Genomic DNA, 17465 nt, shown 5'->3' with positions numbered 1-17465 from the left:
CATAACGAGTATACAAAGTTTTGTCGTCAGCAATAAAATGATGTATTAACAAAATTATTTATTAAACACATTGCATATTAATGTTACGAAATCAAAAACCGGATTATTAATATGAATACAGTTTAAAATGAACGGAATTACAATCACTTTTTAATGTGGCCAGTATCGAATTATTCCGCTTGCGGTCAAAAAATTATATAGATTAGACTGGAAGTCGCATTTTTGTTTTTGATGTTTTTATAATTGTTTTTTTATTAAGACTGAATTGTCGACTCGACGAAGTCGTTAAAATTAAGTTCTACCAAGTATAGAAAAATAAAAGTTATTTGATCTGAAGATCATAAGATTTACTTCAAATACAAGGTAAATGTCGATAAACAGTTTGTTTTCACAAAGAGGTTTTAATATCTTAAAAAAAACTATTTTAAATGATTTCCTTATAAACACAATAGATATCGGATATTTATCGACATTTACCGTGAATTTGAAATACCTAAATCTTGAAATTTCCGAAGTTGTGGTAAATGCTCGAAAAAAGATCACAGAACTTTTTGCATCTATTTGATAAATTTTAAGTTTCGTCGGTAAATTTTAGAAAATACCGGAGTTTCTGCTTTTACATTAACATATGTACAAGATCAAGATCAGGTATGCAACTCTTGATGCGACAAAAAATCACGAAAAGTCAAAAGTATTTGACTTGTTTTAAAATTAGAAACTAGAATTTAAAACAGGAACTGGACAATGTGCATTTTTTATTATCCTGGCTATCAACGTAATTAATAGAGAACTAATGAGTGGTTTTTAGAAAATAGACTCTGCAAATGAAAACTATTTATAATGATAACTATGTTGCATAATTTATTAATTAGGTAGTTAATTGTAATAAGTTGCCTTTTACTTCTGGGTTTAGATTATTAAAGCACTTGTGTAAAATGTTTTTATTACACTCATCCTCATTGAAAATACGAAAAAGATTTTTTTTAATATTAACGCTATTCAAGAATGCAATAAATTACTAAAAATCTTTTAAATTGGTGATGTCGATTAATATTATTTGCATTTTTAGATTTACAAACGCTAATGAGTTCTCTACTCCAAGACCAGATAATCTCATATAGGGGTCATTTTCAACATTATATTTACAATTCCACTATTGACGTAATAAACAGCATGTGAAGAACATGTTATCCTTAAGTATTAACAAGTTTCGACTATAAATACTAATCCAAAAAATTTTATTGTCTACGACTGGAACTATTACTTAACGACTATGATGCATCTTTTTTAATTTATTTATTTTTGGTGGATTATCAATATCTTTAATCTTTAAATTTTTTAAATGAGTGTCGCTTTGCGTGACCTCTGATCGACTCAAATGTTTTGCTAAATCGAAATTAATCAAAATAGGTTACCATCATGTACCAACCATGTAGGTTATGTATTCTTTATGTTTGACATAAATAAACAGCGCAATTCTGAACCCCGCAAAATTTGCTTCTTTTACGGTTACCTATATAAAAACTATCTGTCGCCCGCGACTCCGTCTCCGCGGGATTAAAAATAGATTTTGGCCGATTCTCAGACCTACTCAATATGCTCACAAAATTTCATGGGAATCGGTCAAGCCGTTTCGGAGGAGTATGGGAACGAAAATTGTGACAAACACGAGAATTTTATATATAAGATGATATAAGTAATAGAAAATTGTGGTTCTTTTACGGTTTAATTTTTTTAAACCGTCTGAACGGATTAAACGTCTTACTATTATTATTTGCGTGACGTGCTGCTTATCAAAATAAATTTCTTCGTTGACATTAACCCTAAAAAATAGTACCGCAAATCACATACGATATTAAATTTTCTTTCTACAGCAATAAAGTGGTTATTGTGTCTTTAACATTTAATACAACTTTTGTAGTGTGTACGCGGGCGTCACCAAGGGGCGAGGAGGAGCAACTCGGCCCCGCTAAAGAATTAAAAAATGTAAAATAGATATTAAAACTACTTTGATAAGACTATAGATAATCGCCTGGCAACACCCATGAGCCGTAACCAAAACTCTATTCAACTTTTATCACAACCTGAATGGTTTTAGTCGTTGCTAGACGCATAAATGTTATAAATTATTAAATTAGTCACTAAATTGATAACCTACTTGATCATATTCACATTTGTAGATTATGCAAGAAGTATAAATAACTGTATTAAAAAATAGATTTAAATATAAAGTATCAAGACACGTGTAAGATTCTTATAGGCCATTTTTACTATTAATTTATTAAATCAAACGGATTTTCATTAGTTATGTTTTTTTTTATTAAACATATTTAAAGTAAAGACTGATATTAAGTAATTATTTTGGGAATTCATTTAATGCTTACCTTAATATAATATGCCACAACATATAAAAATGTCCATGTCTCGTTAAGCATTTATGGCCCCTACAAACATTTGTCAGATGTCGTGTAAAATCTAGTCAGTTTAGTTATGAAGCCTTGGCAATTGGTCTTGGAAACCTTCTAGAATCCAAAGTAGCAAATTATCAAGTATTCCACCCCAGGAATAATATTTTTCTAAAATTTACCCCCCCACCCCCTTTGCAGACATTTAAGGGATACGTAAAAAATGATTTCTTAATACTTCGTCATGTTTTTACAAAAACATCTACAAAATTTGAAATCAGTGGTTTGGTTTGGTTTGGGTCGTGTTTCTGGACTGGAAGACGTTAATAAAAGTGAATACTTACATGTTTTATAGGTAATTTTCTGATCTACAAAGCGGCCAAAGGTCAACTTTGGATAAAACTTACCATTTCATGAAAAACCGCAAAAATATAAGTTTAGATCACTTGACCTTGAAAATTTCTTTTCTTAAATGCGGGATCGATGAGGGTTACTTAGAGTTCACAATGTTCCGAACATTACTAGCAATTTTAATTACAAATTTTCCACTCTATGTTAGTGTTGCCTCACTCCTTAAATTCTCTTATCTTGTCCGGCCTATATAAGAATATCTCAATAATTTGGATCAATTTATTAACATTTTCTTTTGTTCTAAAAAAAATTCTATATTAATTTACGACATCATTAACATTCTCGTCAGCTCGTCCTGCTCGTGCCGCTTTAAAAAAAGTGATTTTTTAAGCAACAAAAAAACTCAGTATCATCATCACATTATAAAACACACTGTAGTTTTTATAATGTGTAAATGTATACTCAATGTGAAACGTCAGATATTTTTTTCCAGACGCAACAAAAAAAATGTATTAAGTTTCTACAAGGTTTAGAGCTTTCGGTTAAGTTTATAAGTCTTGAGCTTTCCGTCTACCGGAAGGGCGACAAGTGAATTGCGCAGGTTCGTTTGGCCTTTGCCAAATAGAGGTCCGTGATTTCTACCTTCAAGTCGATTTATTTGTCAACCTAAATAGCGAATATGTCTATATTAATATATAAATAGAAAATATTTAATAATTTGTTTGCATTAAATAGATTCTGCACCGATTTTAAAAATTGTTTCACTGTTAGGAAGCTACACTATCCCCGGGAGACATAGGCTATATCAACTACTTGATTTTACTAACTACGTGACTTATACGATACCGATGAGTCAAGATATTTAAGTATTGAGTAGTTATTTGTATTTTAAATTGATGAAACTATATGTTATCATGTTTTAATTTATTTTGTTAAAATCGTCGAGAGTCAGAACATGGTATTTCGCAGCTATCGCTTTTTGTTTAACATTTAATATAGGTCCTTGTGATAATGGTTTATTTGTGATAATGATTCTTCATTTCAATCTAATACATAAAAATTTATTGTTGATACATTTTAATATGTACATTAATGGAATCAAAATAGGCCAGTTTCGAAGTTCAAGCAATTTACAAGGTAATTTAACGCGTGCCATTAATGTGAAAAATAAAGATAACTCCTAAGATATAAAAGAAACGTGGAATAAGTACACATAAACTGCGAAGTTCTGGCGTAGGGTGACAAAAAATAATTATTAAAATTTTGGGAATGTCAGTTTGCGTGACGCAAAAGTATACTACTTAATAAAAAAAAACAAATTCTTGCGATGAAACTAAAAGTAATAAAAAATAAAGCTTTAATTATTGTCATTTTATTATATATCTCTCAAACAAATAAGAAGCCAATAAATTAAAAAAAACACGACATTGTTTTTTTTGTTCCTAACAAATTATGAATTGGTATTAAAAGTTTTTATGTCTCCATATATAAATGTATTAAAAGTATGTAAAAGTAATTGTTTAATGCTAAAAAAAATTCCAGCTTGACACCTTCACGCGTTTTTGCAAAAAAGAGCCTTGGCAGACAGACGGACGGACAATAAAGTGATCCTATAAGGGTTCTGTTTTTTCCTATGAGGTACGGAACCCTAATAACTACTTATATCAATCAAATCTAGCTTGAATAGTTATAAACTATGCTGTTTTTAACAAGATTTTATATCTGGAATATATTTGCAATCACATTATTATTAGCTGTCGCCAGCGATTTTTTCAGACTATGTTCTAAATATATTTCAAATTTTACCGACATCTGTTTAGCTGTTCTGAATATCCATGCATCTATCTAAAGTTCTGCGTTTATAATATTAGTAAGAAATAAGATTTTATTGCAAATTTAAAACGTCGAAAAATAAATTATAATAAACCTTTTGATGTAGGAAACAGAAATTAAAAGATCTTAATCTTTTAATATCTGGTTAAGGACCGTCGTAAATTTGGATATTTTTATAACAATATAAAAAAATAAAACTGGCAATACGGGAAGCTTAAATTCTTTAAGTTTCGACTGCATTGACACATATCGTTATCCCTTACTTTATCTCTAAAAAAGACAGAGACATCAAATACTTTAATACAAATGTCACTGCAGCCGAAAGACGCATTTAAAAAGCTAAAAAACGTGTATTGGAATGGAAGTTCCTTGAACTGTACACGTGTAAATATTCGACTTTTAAGAAATTAAATAAGATTTAAATAATCGAAGTACTTTTATTAAAACTTTTATGCTTATTAATTCAAATACATAATTCTTTTAGTATTCCAATAGCCCTAATTCATGTGCCAAGGCTCCCACATAATGTGTGTGTTATTGGTAAATAAGCCTTGAACTTCACAGCACAGACTTGTAGTTATAAATATTGCCATCACTTACATTTTCCTTGAAAAAAACAGAGAGGAGAATATATTTCAATATAAATGTAACAGCAGTATAAACTAACAGGAACATCCTGTATCTTAACGGTCTGAATTTATTGCGATATTTGATTTTAATATTATCGAGATATGCAAAGTAAAACAATTCATGTATAAAATTATTTTTAATTAAACGAACGTATACATATTAATTTTATGTCACAAAATATTTGGACAATAAAATATTAAAAATTTCAAATAATTGGTAACTAAATAAAATTATAATTTTAATATTTACAATGTGAAAATTGTCTATAATCAATAGTCTCCGATATTATCTGACTGGTTTATATCCGAAATATTTAATTAATGCTTATCTTAAGCATCGTAAAATATATAGATTTGGGCATACTATTATAATAATACATATAAGTGCATATTAAGTAATGAAACAAATATCGATGAATTTAAACATAAATATAATTTTAATTTCCTTATCTTACAAATGGTAGTACTTAGTAACCGTTTTAGACGAAAAAATATTTATTAATGGAATGGAATTCCGAGTATTAAAGTGCCAGGCAGAGTTGTTATTTTTGACATTTGTATACTAACATTATTGCTGTCTCTGTTTATTCCAAACATAATAAGAAGGATAGCAATATTTACATTACTACAAAGTAATACGTTACGATGATGAAGATTAGGCTTTGGAATAAATTCGAAGCTCATTAATTGCCCTTTTTTAAAGACCTTTGCTAAATACCCCTTTTTTAGATTTTAAAAATACCAACACAGCGGCAAATCTTGTCATTTCAAACTTAATAATTGAGGCTGTCAGTGGTAAATTGTTCTTAGTAAATGGATTAGTACGTAACGTCTAATCTCTTGAAATTATCTTATCTAGTGTCACAATTCTCGTTCCCATACTCCTCCGAAACGGCGTGACCGATTCTCATTCAATTTTGTGAGCATATTGAGTAGGTCTGAGAATTGGCCAATATCTATTTTTAATCCCGCGCGGTCGGAGTCGCGGGCGACAGCTAGTATTTAGATATATTCTTAACTAGCTGTCGCCGCGAGTCCATCCGCGCGGAATTAAAAAAATAATTAGTAGCCTATGTGTTCTTTCAGACAATGTTCTACATCCATGCCAAATTTAATCGATCCGCTAAGTCGTTCTGGAGATTCGTATTTATAATATTAGTAAGATGAATTTGGCATTACGGATTGCTTACGGACATCCACATTCGTTTACTATTTGCTAGTAAACCATAAACTAAGATTGATTAATAAGTTTTGTTATCTAATTGCGTAGGTAGCATTAGTGTGGGTTTCCACGGACAAAACGCTTGTACAAAAACATATTATCTTAATTTATTCTAAGAAAATTATAAAAATGATATTCTTATAAAGATTTTTCCGCAGCAAAAACCAACCGTTATAAATTCTTTTGTTTATCTGCTCATAAATGATTTTTAATAACAATTTAAAATCAAGAAGCTTACGTCACAAAACGCTATTACGCAATACACCATAATATTACACAATATAAAATAAATATTATGAAAGGCAAAATTATTCGAAAAATGTCATAAAATTTACAAGAAACAACCAGTCTGATTTTAGTTTTGAAATTATATCCGGGGTTAGTATTGAAAGTGGTGGATCCAATTTATACGAAGATCTTGGAAATGGATTTTATTTTACTCTACAAACGGACAGACACAAGCTTATTATAATATAAAGGCACAAATATGATAAAATGACAATCACAAGTTGAAAGACCGGTTACATTGTTGTAACTGTTTATAGTTATTTGGTTATAGTTGTCATAAATAAAACTGTTAGCTAATATTATAAGGTCATAGAACCAGGCTAATAGATTAAATAACCGATAGCGTAACAACAATTGTATAGAAATACTAACTGTAGCCCGCGACTCCGTCTAAGCTGGATCAAAAAATCTTAATTAGTAGCCTTTCTTTTTCCAGTAGTCTTTGTTCGATATTCAAATTTCAGCGAGATATATGCGGCCGTTCTCGAGATACCTTCAAACAAACATCCATTCATCCATACAAAAATTCGCATTTATAATATTAGTATTTTATGATGTATCTTGGTACAACTTCTAAGCATTTTTTATCCTATGATATCAATAAATCACTTACGATAAAATGCTTCGTACAAGTGTATAAAGTCGTATTTGCAATGTCTTACAATATAAACAACTATTATAATAATAAAGATAATTCACAGATAGTTGCAGTTACATAATTTCGTAATTTCCAAAGTGAGTTTCTTGTTTATTGATTGTTTATTTAATAATTGAATTAAACTCACTATTGTAAGCTTGTTATCGGTAATGTCAACATGTGTAGTTTATGTTTCTTGCTTTGCAACGATATCAGTTTGAAGACTCTGTAATAACTTTCAATTGTTATTATTCACGTGCGTCTTTAATTATGACATTATCGTTAAACAAATAACTCAAAATTAATTTATAACCAGATAAACATAATAAGTATTTATATAAAAGAGGAAAATAGTTAACTTAGGAAATTAATAACGGAATATGTCAATCTATTGCTGACAATTTGGTGCCAATTTGCTACGAGCAGGAACTGACAGATTAACTAGCAGTAAGATATCCTGATTGTAAAGTCTTACAAAATTATTAATCGGACGGAAACATTCATAAAACAGATTTCAAGGTCATTTGAAATAGCAGAGTAGGGCACAACTATAAGTTATGTTCCCGATCTTAATACTCTTTGTATTAACCCGTGTGCTCCATGACGACTGACAGACTTCATAAGGTTTCTAAATAAGTGTCAGACATGCAAGTATGATCACGACTTTTATATTATTTGTTCGTAATTAAATTGGAATTAATTGTATCATACATTCCGCTTTTGTAATGAAACATAAGAGTTACGCACACGTAATACACACGCCAAAATTGAATAACTTTTTAAACTTATGTTACACACTATATTTTGATAATTTTGCTATTATATTCATCATTTAACATTTCCTTTTATTGATATTTTACAATATTGTCTAACAATTTGTAGTAAATTGTATCGTTTTGGATGAAAACATAGAATATTAGATTGACTGCCTTCAATAGTAAGCCTCTTTTGTTTTGTTTATAAAGTTTCATATATTCACTTTAAGCAAATGTTACATGCCAGTAAAATCCTCTACCATTCGGCCGCACACTAATAAATAACGAACATTAAGTACCAAATAAAATTAAAGATTCAAAATTCAATAGATTTTAGTGAGGCCTTCGACATTCTTGACCACGACAACACGACTTTTAAACATTCAATGAAGGAATGTCAAATGTGTTCCAGTTTATCAGTTCATTAGTATTTAATTATACAAAAGATAAGTTAAGGTTTTATCGTATGTTTCATGAAATAGAGAAAGTTAACCAGTTTTAACTAGGAATGCCATAGGGTTCGAAATCGGGTCCAACAACATACAATAGTATAAAAATTATATAAATGACTATAAATACATATTATATTATACAAAGCAACTTAATTCATCATAACAAGTAATAAATATTTTGAAAAGATGAAACATAACTTGCATACAGTTGAGACAAATATTGTTATAAAGGTCAAAGATTATCAAGTTTAAGACCACCGGTTGTACATTTAGCTTGGGATTTTATTACGAATTATTTTCGTTTAGTATTATTTTTGTTCTTGACTCCTAAACGTAATAAGGTCGTCTGTTACAATGCATACTCAAATAAAATTCCTTCGAAAGACAATTATTATTTGTATAATGTTAATTTAAAATGTTTGATTCCTACTGAGCTTATTAACACGATACATTGAAACTTATTGTAATATCTTCAAAATTTATGCATGGTTTTGTTTTTTTATAATATATTTTTTAAAAGGACGATTCTAGTTCCAAACACGTCTTCGTTAGTAAATTTTTGTTTGAGCCGTTAAAACAAAAGCGTACGATAGAATGGACTTATAACAGAAAAAAAAACTGGACGGTCAAAAAACTAACAGATAATGTGAGAGAAACTAGTTTGTTGTTTCATCTCGTGTGAGTCGTCCTTTTTTGTCGTCCCTACTAGGGTTGTCTGCGTTTAAGTTCAGTACCGATTTTGAAAATTATAGTCCATTTTTTCTAAGTACTTGATTCTTTGTATCACCTATTTTTCGAATAGACGTAGCCTTTCTGAACCGAATGTTACATTATTTTGAATTGTATTATAGTATGGCTATTTTTAGACATTATTAACAAGAATCCTTTAGCGCGAATGGCGCGTTTTCATCACAAAGTCAAGTGTCGTAATGAATAGTGAGGGGACATAAACGTCGTTTTTGTACGTGTTGTTTTTTTCCTAACATATACTATTTACTTGATCAGTGATTCTCCTGTTTTTTTTTTATTTACACTTGAGCATTATCAGCTCTGGATTTTAATATATTCGTAGACATTATAACCAAAACTTCAACATGCTTGTACCCAACTCTGATAAATATAACGCATTTTATTAAATTATGCAAATTTAGAGTCGACATAATTATAGTGGTTGTCGCACTTACTTTTTGCAATATCAAGCTAGTCAATCTAGTCTCGATCGGTCATGAACCCTAACATTAGGAATATTACACTAGGAGTATAATAAGAGACTTGTTAAGGAACGACTAATAGTTAACTATAATGTTGCGCAATATTATTATAAACTATTCGTTACGTACACACACATCTGCAGGCTACAAGTAAGTCTAAACGGAATAGTGACTTTAACATCCTATTTCAAATAATTAAAAAGTAAAAGAAAGCTATTTTCGTTACAATAAAATAGAGGTAAGCTCTTCATTTTGGAGAGGACTTTGTATTTATTTGATTACAATTTTGTTTATTGCCCTTATTACATTAAAATCATATATTTTAAATTACAAACATGAAGATTTAAAATTAGCACCACGTTAAACGTTTCTTAATTTTTTACAGCTCGACTTCAAGATTAGTCATCAGGAATTTTCGCCATATACTATGTACATATTTAAAGTAAAATCTCTTTGCTGGCAGCCCTCTGTGGAGACCACAAGACATGTTTCTTGTGCATTTTAACAGCAATTGAGTTCTTGCTCATTAAACTCTTTGCCCGACAAAAAGCCAAGCTAAGTAAAAACGAAACTAATATCATAGGTTTATTTTTACTCTTACTAATATTATAAATGCGACTGTTTAGATGGATTGATGGATATTTGTTTAAAGGTATATCCGGAACGCCTCAACGGATTTTAATGAAATTTGGTAAGAACAAATAGGCTACTTATCAAGTTCTTTTCAATTCCGCGCGGACGGAGTCGCGGGCAACAACTAGTATCTTCATAAATATTAATTTCTAGTGCGTATATACATTAATGTTTTATCATAACAATATTCATTTAAACAACCACTTTTCTTGGCAGCCAATAGAGCATAATTAATAGCTTTATTAATGCAGTATAAATAATTATAGTATAATTTGTCGTTCATACTAACTACCAATAACCTCTAGTCAATAGTTATCGAGTTAACCAATCGATTAAAACACAATAACATCAACAAGCAAATAATGTAATGCAATTATTTTTGTAAACTGATATATAAACACGGCTAAACACTCACGTATATTCGTCCGGTGGCGGCACCGACTAGTTTCGAGCCCATCGGGGGCCCTTCATCAGGATGAGTGGTACTGGTATTATTTCGCGGACGCGGCCCGTCGCTCACTAGTCGGTGCCGCCACCGGACGAATATACGTGAGTGTTTAGCCGTGTTTATATATCAGTTTAATATAATGTCTCACGAAAGTTTGAATAATTTAATTATTTTTGTATTAACTTATAAGAAAGTTGACTTTAGTAACACCAGATATTTAAAAATACTGAATTTTATTTGAAAGAATTTATAATTTTAAATAACAGGAAAATGTTTATAAATCTAGTAATATTAGGCTTATTCAATTGTGTCTAGTCGATGGCTAAAGCAGCTTGTTTTGGAAAACTAGAATCGAACCCGGATATCGAGTATATTTGAAATTCTTATATTCATATCTAAATACGTATTAAAATTTTTGATTAATATTGAAAAAGGTTTTACTCTGTCGTATATCAATGTAACTTGAATATCATATATTGCAATACCAAAACTTTATAATAAAAATGATAAATTACGATAAGAAGTCAATTTATTAGATTCATATTATATAAAGTAGTTATAATTAAAAATGTAGTAAATTTAAAATACATTCTGAAAGAAGGAAATGCACGGGAAGAGATCCTCTTCGGTGCGTCCCCTCCTCTGTCAATTAAAGGCGACGCATTATAAATCCGGATGCTATGGGCATCGATCACTTCACTATTTTGAACGATTTTCAATTGTTTAATTTTTTTTAACTTTAAAAGTAATATTTATCGTGACATTTATTCAGGTTACATTTTTTATACTAATAAAAAGTCAATTACCGATGCTGAGTCCAAATACATACATAAAAGTTTATTTAATAACTGCAATAAGATAAAGATATCTCGAATCATAAAATTAACACGAAAGCAATTTAATTTAAATATTATGTATGCAGTGGGATTTGCGGGCGGTGTTATATACATTAAAGTGATAATCGTTGGAATATTTCGTGAGTTGTTAAAGACACTGAAACAAAAAAAAAAGTAGCTTATTCCAAATTTAGCAAACGTCAGAGGTAGAGCGCTAGCCAAGGTTATTTAAACAAATAGTTTTGGAAAATGTAATGGGTTGGGAGTTTGACCTTCCAAAGTTTATTTTTTTATCAAGTAACTAAGACATTTTCGAATCTATCACATCTTTTGTTGTAAAGCTAGACTTTTTTATATCATAAGGTGGCAAACGTGCGAGCGGCCACCTGAAATTGCTGAAATAGCGAAGTGACCGTTGCTCATAAACATACGCAATCGCATATGCGTTGCCTACCTTTAATCGACGGAGAAGAGGATGCACAGCAAGAAAATATTTTCCCTTCCCATGCATCCTCTCCTCCGGAAAGTTCATTTCCACTTCCCATACTTTCCCTATAAAAAACCAATGGAAAGGGAAAGAGGACTAAATTAGGCCTCGGGAACGCAGACTTATCAGACGAAACGCGGAATCGCTTCCACTTCACGCCGGTCTTCTGTGTGGTCGTATTCAACGGGCGAGCCGGGCCAATTCGTGCGAAGATGTTAAAGCGGGCTCTACCACTGTCAAGAGTTAGTTTCATATAAAATACAACAATAATAAATTGATGACCTTGAAGGGTATTTGAGAAACAAGTATGTAATAATTAAATCATCATTCTAAAATTTATTTCTTTTTTAGTTAAATAGAGATCATTTGAATACATTTTTAAGTCTAATAGAGAAGCGTTTTAGTGGTTGTATAAAAAAAACTCGTTTCGACTTTTATCTTTATAACAAAATATTGCCTTTGTCTATATGATTGGTTATACCTAAAAGTTGACCTTAATAGGCGTAAGATCTTCGAATAGAATGAATCAATCGTCTTCAAATTGATTGATACATAATTTTCAATGCCACGAAATTGAAGTTTGGAGTGTGATTATTGAAATATTTGTCATATTATGAGACGAAACGACGCGATCCTATGCCACTAAAAGCGTACTACAGATGAAGAAACAAAAAAATACAAGAATTCAATCCAAAAATGGTCCCTTTAAACCCAATTAATGTGTTGGATTTAAAAGTTAGTACGATAAGTAAAAAAACAACTCAAAAACAGGTCTCAGTTATAGTGGTGAGGTTGAAAAGAATTCCCGTTTGTCCTTTAACAGTTTAATATGAATAAAAGAGTTTTATGTATAAAAAATTAATAAAGCATTATTAAAGTATATATTATTCAAAAAATAATTATGATAAATAACACTTATTATGCAAATTATATTACATAATGTTTTTTTATCAAGAATCCGTTGGATACTAGTCGATGTCTACATAAATATGGCCAAGTTAACCCGTTTTTAGTAAAAGATATAACAATTATGCTACAACGCACCGAATTCTTTATCGGTTATTTAAACAGATGCTTAGTGTAGCTTTCTCATACTAAATATAGATTTAATAAAGACTGAGCGTCTGAGTAACAATTCAAAGACCAGTAAGTGGTAGAGAAATACAATGTATTTTTAATCTGGCTTAAAATTTGTCGGAAATGATTGTTGATTTAGTTGTTTCTTATATATTATACCTAACTGAAAGATTAGTGATTAATTTCCCCGTAATCTTTTTTAATCTACGCCTTTAAATACTTGAAAGTAGAAAGTGGTAGTAAAGTATAATTATAGTTTGTTACAAGTTAAACATTAAGTTGCAATGTAAATTACAGAATTATCGATGTTGCGGATAAAGAATCGCATACGGTCGGGTCGCTCTACGGATTCCTAAGTGGATCGGAAACCGTACAGTGTTTCAAATATATTATATAGACTGCACAATTTCAAACCAATAAATAACAAGAATTTAACAAATATCACAATGTATTTAACTACATATTTATTATTTAATAAACGACCAATTTGTAGAGATAAGCGCAAAAGATAAGATATTTGTTTATAAACTTTTGGTTTAAGATGGAAATGATTTATGTTTATTGAAATAGAATCATGAATTTACACAGATTAGTGCAAAAATTATTAATTATATGCGTACGATTTGCGGTTTATTTTGTGTATTAGACTGATGGATTCTTATCGATATTATAATTTTATGACAAAAGCGTTTGTTTTCCTTTTATAAATTATAATTTCAATTTAAAAAATTATCTCGATCGCATTGTTTTCAACTCGCAGCAAAAAGGTTGTCATTGACATTATAGGTATAAACTATGAATTACTATTACTGATTAACATTATATCAAGATCACACGATTATAAGTTAAGGAAAACATCTTATTTTTAAACTACTTTCTTATAAATCGATGGCTCCTGCGTAAATAATCGTAACGCATAATTTTGCAGTTAACACAACAGTGGTGGAATCCGTGTCGCTAGTTTACAAAATGTATGTAATTCCGCGTTTCGATTGATGCGTTTGATGCCGGAGGCTCCTGTTCCTACCGTTTTCTTAAGTAATGTCAAGGGGGAGGCGAGTTTGACGGAGCAGGTGAGGTCAATTGCAAATATCCTCTTTCAGTGCGTCCTCTGCTCTATGGATAAAAGGTGGGCAATGTAACTGCGTTTAAGGATGTCTACGAACAGACCGCTGTTGGCTATTTTATCGAATCTAGGTGGCCGCTTCCTATTTGCTACCTTATACTATAAAAAGTATATAAATTATTATCTTGATTCAATTGAAAAGTAAAGTTAAAATAAGACTTTCAGATCGCGTTTGTCTATTTTATTTGCATATGGCGTAAGTGATCGTAACTACATTTAAATTTCTGAGCAATATTTGAGTTGGTACTCTATGTATTTGATTAAGGTTGGAATCACCAAAATATATATCTATAGGATGATCTTTAAGGGTCACAAAATATAAAGAAATTTAAACGTTTGAATACAGAAAATTCATCAAAAGGATTTCTTTATATTTTAATTATTTTTATTGCATATGCAAGGATTATAGAGAATCAAGTCACGATGAGGAAACTACTATTAACTACGCGTTTGTATCTTACGGTGGATCTCCACGGCCGAACAACTATTTTACAAAATATCCATCCCTTTCGTTCTATTTGAGAAAACAGAGATGGCAATAGCTTTAATATGAAGTGCCACGCTATTTGAATTTCGATAAAAGTAGCCAATCCTAGCACGCGATGCAATGCCAAAATTAAAAATGTAAAAAAAGAATAATATCAAATGTCATTGTGTCAAAACATTTCACCAAACTTGATATACTTTTTTTTACATTTGTTAGGGCACAAACCTTTTTGGCGTCTTTTTGGAAATAAGTGGTTGTAACCAGTTTTGGTTATAAACCCCTGTCTTAATTTAGTAAATTGAAATATTTTTAAGCGTACAATGAAATAACTGTTATTCTATTAGATATAAGAACTTTTTATGATCATTGGTGAGATTGAACGATGAAAAATCCATATTTGAAATCAGAATGCTGTTTATAAAAGGATATTTTGTTTATGCGAAATATATAAAATTTACATTAATATTGTGAATTGTTTTAATGCCAATAGAACGCCTTATCTATATAGATCCAGTGTTTATTCTCTAAAATAATATAATTAAAATGTATTTATTCCATTTAAAGCTCTTAAAATCCTTATAAAGTGTAACGGTTGTTTAAGCATAATAATATAAACTAGCTGTTGTTTATATCCGTTTAATACATGCATACAAATATATTAAAGTAAATTGTGAAATACATTTTAAACTTTATTATTTCTAACACATTTTCGTTCATTATAGATATAGTAATTATTTTAAAAAATAAAAAAGACAAGAGTTTATAACATAGGTTAAAGTATAACAAAGTACCTAACATTAAATTATCAACAAATTTTGATTTACTTTGAGAAATAAGTTTTTTCACTTTGAAACAATCGATTTATGTATTAATGTAAAATTTTACCAATTTAAGAAACATTTCAAATAAGTCAAGTAAGCTTTTTACTACAGATATCAAAACTTTTCAGAGATTTTTAGCATTTTTTCGAAAATTTTGTTTATAATATGGACCACTTGGTAATATTTTTGTGATGAAAATAGACACAATTTAATTATTTTCTAACTTTACATTATTTCCTGATATTATTATTATTATTAAAATGTATTAAACTTTTTTACAGTTACAACTTACACACGTCCACCAAATGTTTCACTACAAAATGTTCCACTCAAAAATGTTCCACTCGTTTTTATAATGGAATTAGTAATCCCGTACCAATTCGAACCACTGAGTTAAACGCGCGGACGACTGACAGCACACATCCGATGAGACTGATACCCGGCCACTACCACGCAGTAATGCACTTGACGCACAACTTTGAACCGCTAAGGTACAAAATAGGCTGTTTTATTTTATGTTGCCGTCGCACTATGATTTTTGTTAATTTGTAATATTACTAGGTATAACAGTTAAATCTTTCTGTCAAATTATCCTCCAATTCTATTTACTTGTGTGTATTTTTATTTGTTTTTAAAAATTTCACCTCTGACGCAATCATTCCATCTCTAAATAGATCTATTCCCAGGTATACTGTAAGTTCAAATCGAATAGTAAATTAACTAAACAAATTATCGACACTGACACAAAGACTTGACATGTCAATACTCGATTAATTGTAAATATTCAAATATAAGTACTTAATCAAGTCATAAAATCTGTTTCTTTTCATGCAATATTTAAATATAGGTTACGATTATCATCAAACTGACTTTTTTGTCAGTTTTTAGTATGATTAGTAAGATTAGAAAGTGCCAATGTTTACAATGTGACGGTGACTTATATTTTAAATATCTGCTTAGTCGTGAAATATAATTCCTGTATGTACTTACAACATGATTCAGCAATTACGCATTTTGAAGGCTGTCTTTACTTTTAATATAAACCACTTTATTGGTTAATTTCATCATATTTAATTTCATAACAATATTTCAGTCAACATTCCAACAAGTGATTAATATGTCAGTTATACACTACGTAATAAATAGTTTTATTTTATCAGTTTATTCAAAAATCAGATGTCACCCGCGACTCCGTCCGCCCGGAATTGAAAAAAAAAAATTGGTCGCAGCGTAATGTTGTATAGCCTAAAGCCTTCCTCTATAAAGTTACTATCCAACAAAAAGAGAAATTTTCAAATCGGACTAGTAGTTCCTGAGATTAGCGCGTTTAAACAAACTCTTCCGCTTTATAATATTATATTAGTATAGATAATGAAGGGTTGTCAATATTTCGAACGCGAATGTCGATACTTTCAATGCCCCTTTGTAAAGATCCTACTTAAATTGCTTAGTTCTTATTTTTTTTCTAACAACAAAATAATTCTGCAAAACGTGGTTTGCAGAGATTGTATTTAGTTATTATATATAGCAAGAAACTTTATTAAGATTATAATTACTTTTTGCAAACTACTAATTAAAAAAGTTTTCGTAGTCTTAAGTTACAATATCGTTCTCAACCAGGTTAAACAGGATCGCATTGTTGGTTCCACCGACATTAAGTTTTTGTATTATTTTTCCCTTTAGGGTCACAGCAGTATCCCTGTTAAGGCAAACATAATTAAAGGTTTAAAGAGATATTATTACTGTTCTAGTATACTGCTATTCAAT

The 17465-nt window shown here is 30.0% G+C and overlaps 1 protein-coding gene across 4 annotated transcripts in view; it reads right to left on the bottom strand.

The window, feature by feature from the left end:
* The window catches only part of LOC106116623 (facilitated trehalose transporter Tret1), a 31106-nt gene extending 14944 nt beyond the window's left edge, over nucleotides 1-16162 (bottom strand). For 3 of the 4 annotated variants that reach the window (XM_013310510.1, XM_013310511.1, XM_013310509.1), the window contains exon 1: nucleotides 15991-16162. The gene's annotated coding sequence lies outside the window, so the exon portion shown is untranslated. Of the gene's footprint in view, nucleotides 1-15977 lie in introns of all 4 variants that reach the window. The other variant, XM_013310512.1, reaches the window with a different exon arrangement.
* Between the last annotated feature and the right edge of the window lie 1303 nt (nucleotides 16163-17465).

The sequence above is a fragment of the Papilio xuthus genome, unplaced genomic scaffold (assembly GCF_000836235.2).
Source record: "Papilio xuthus unplaced genomic scaffold, Pxut_1.1 DF827714.1, whole genome shotgun sequence".
Classification (NCBI taxonomy): Eukaryota; Metazoa; Arthropoda; class Insecta; order Lepidoptera; family Papilionidae; genus Papilio; species Papilio xuthus.
This window is presented reverse-complemented; position numbering and strand designations above follow the sequence as displayed.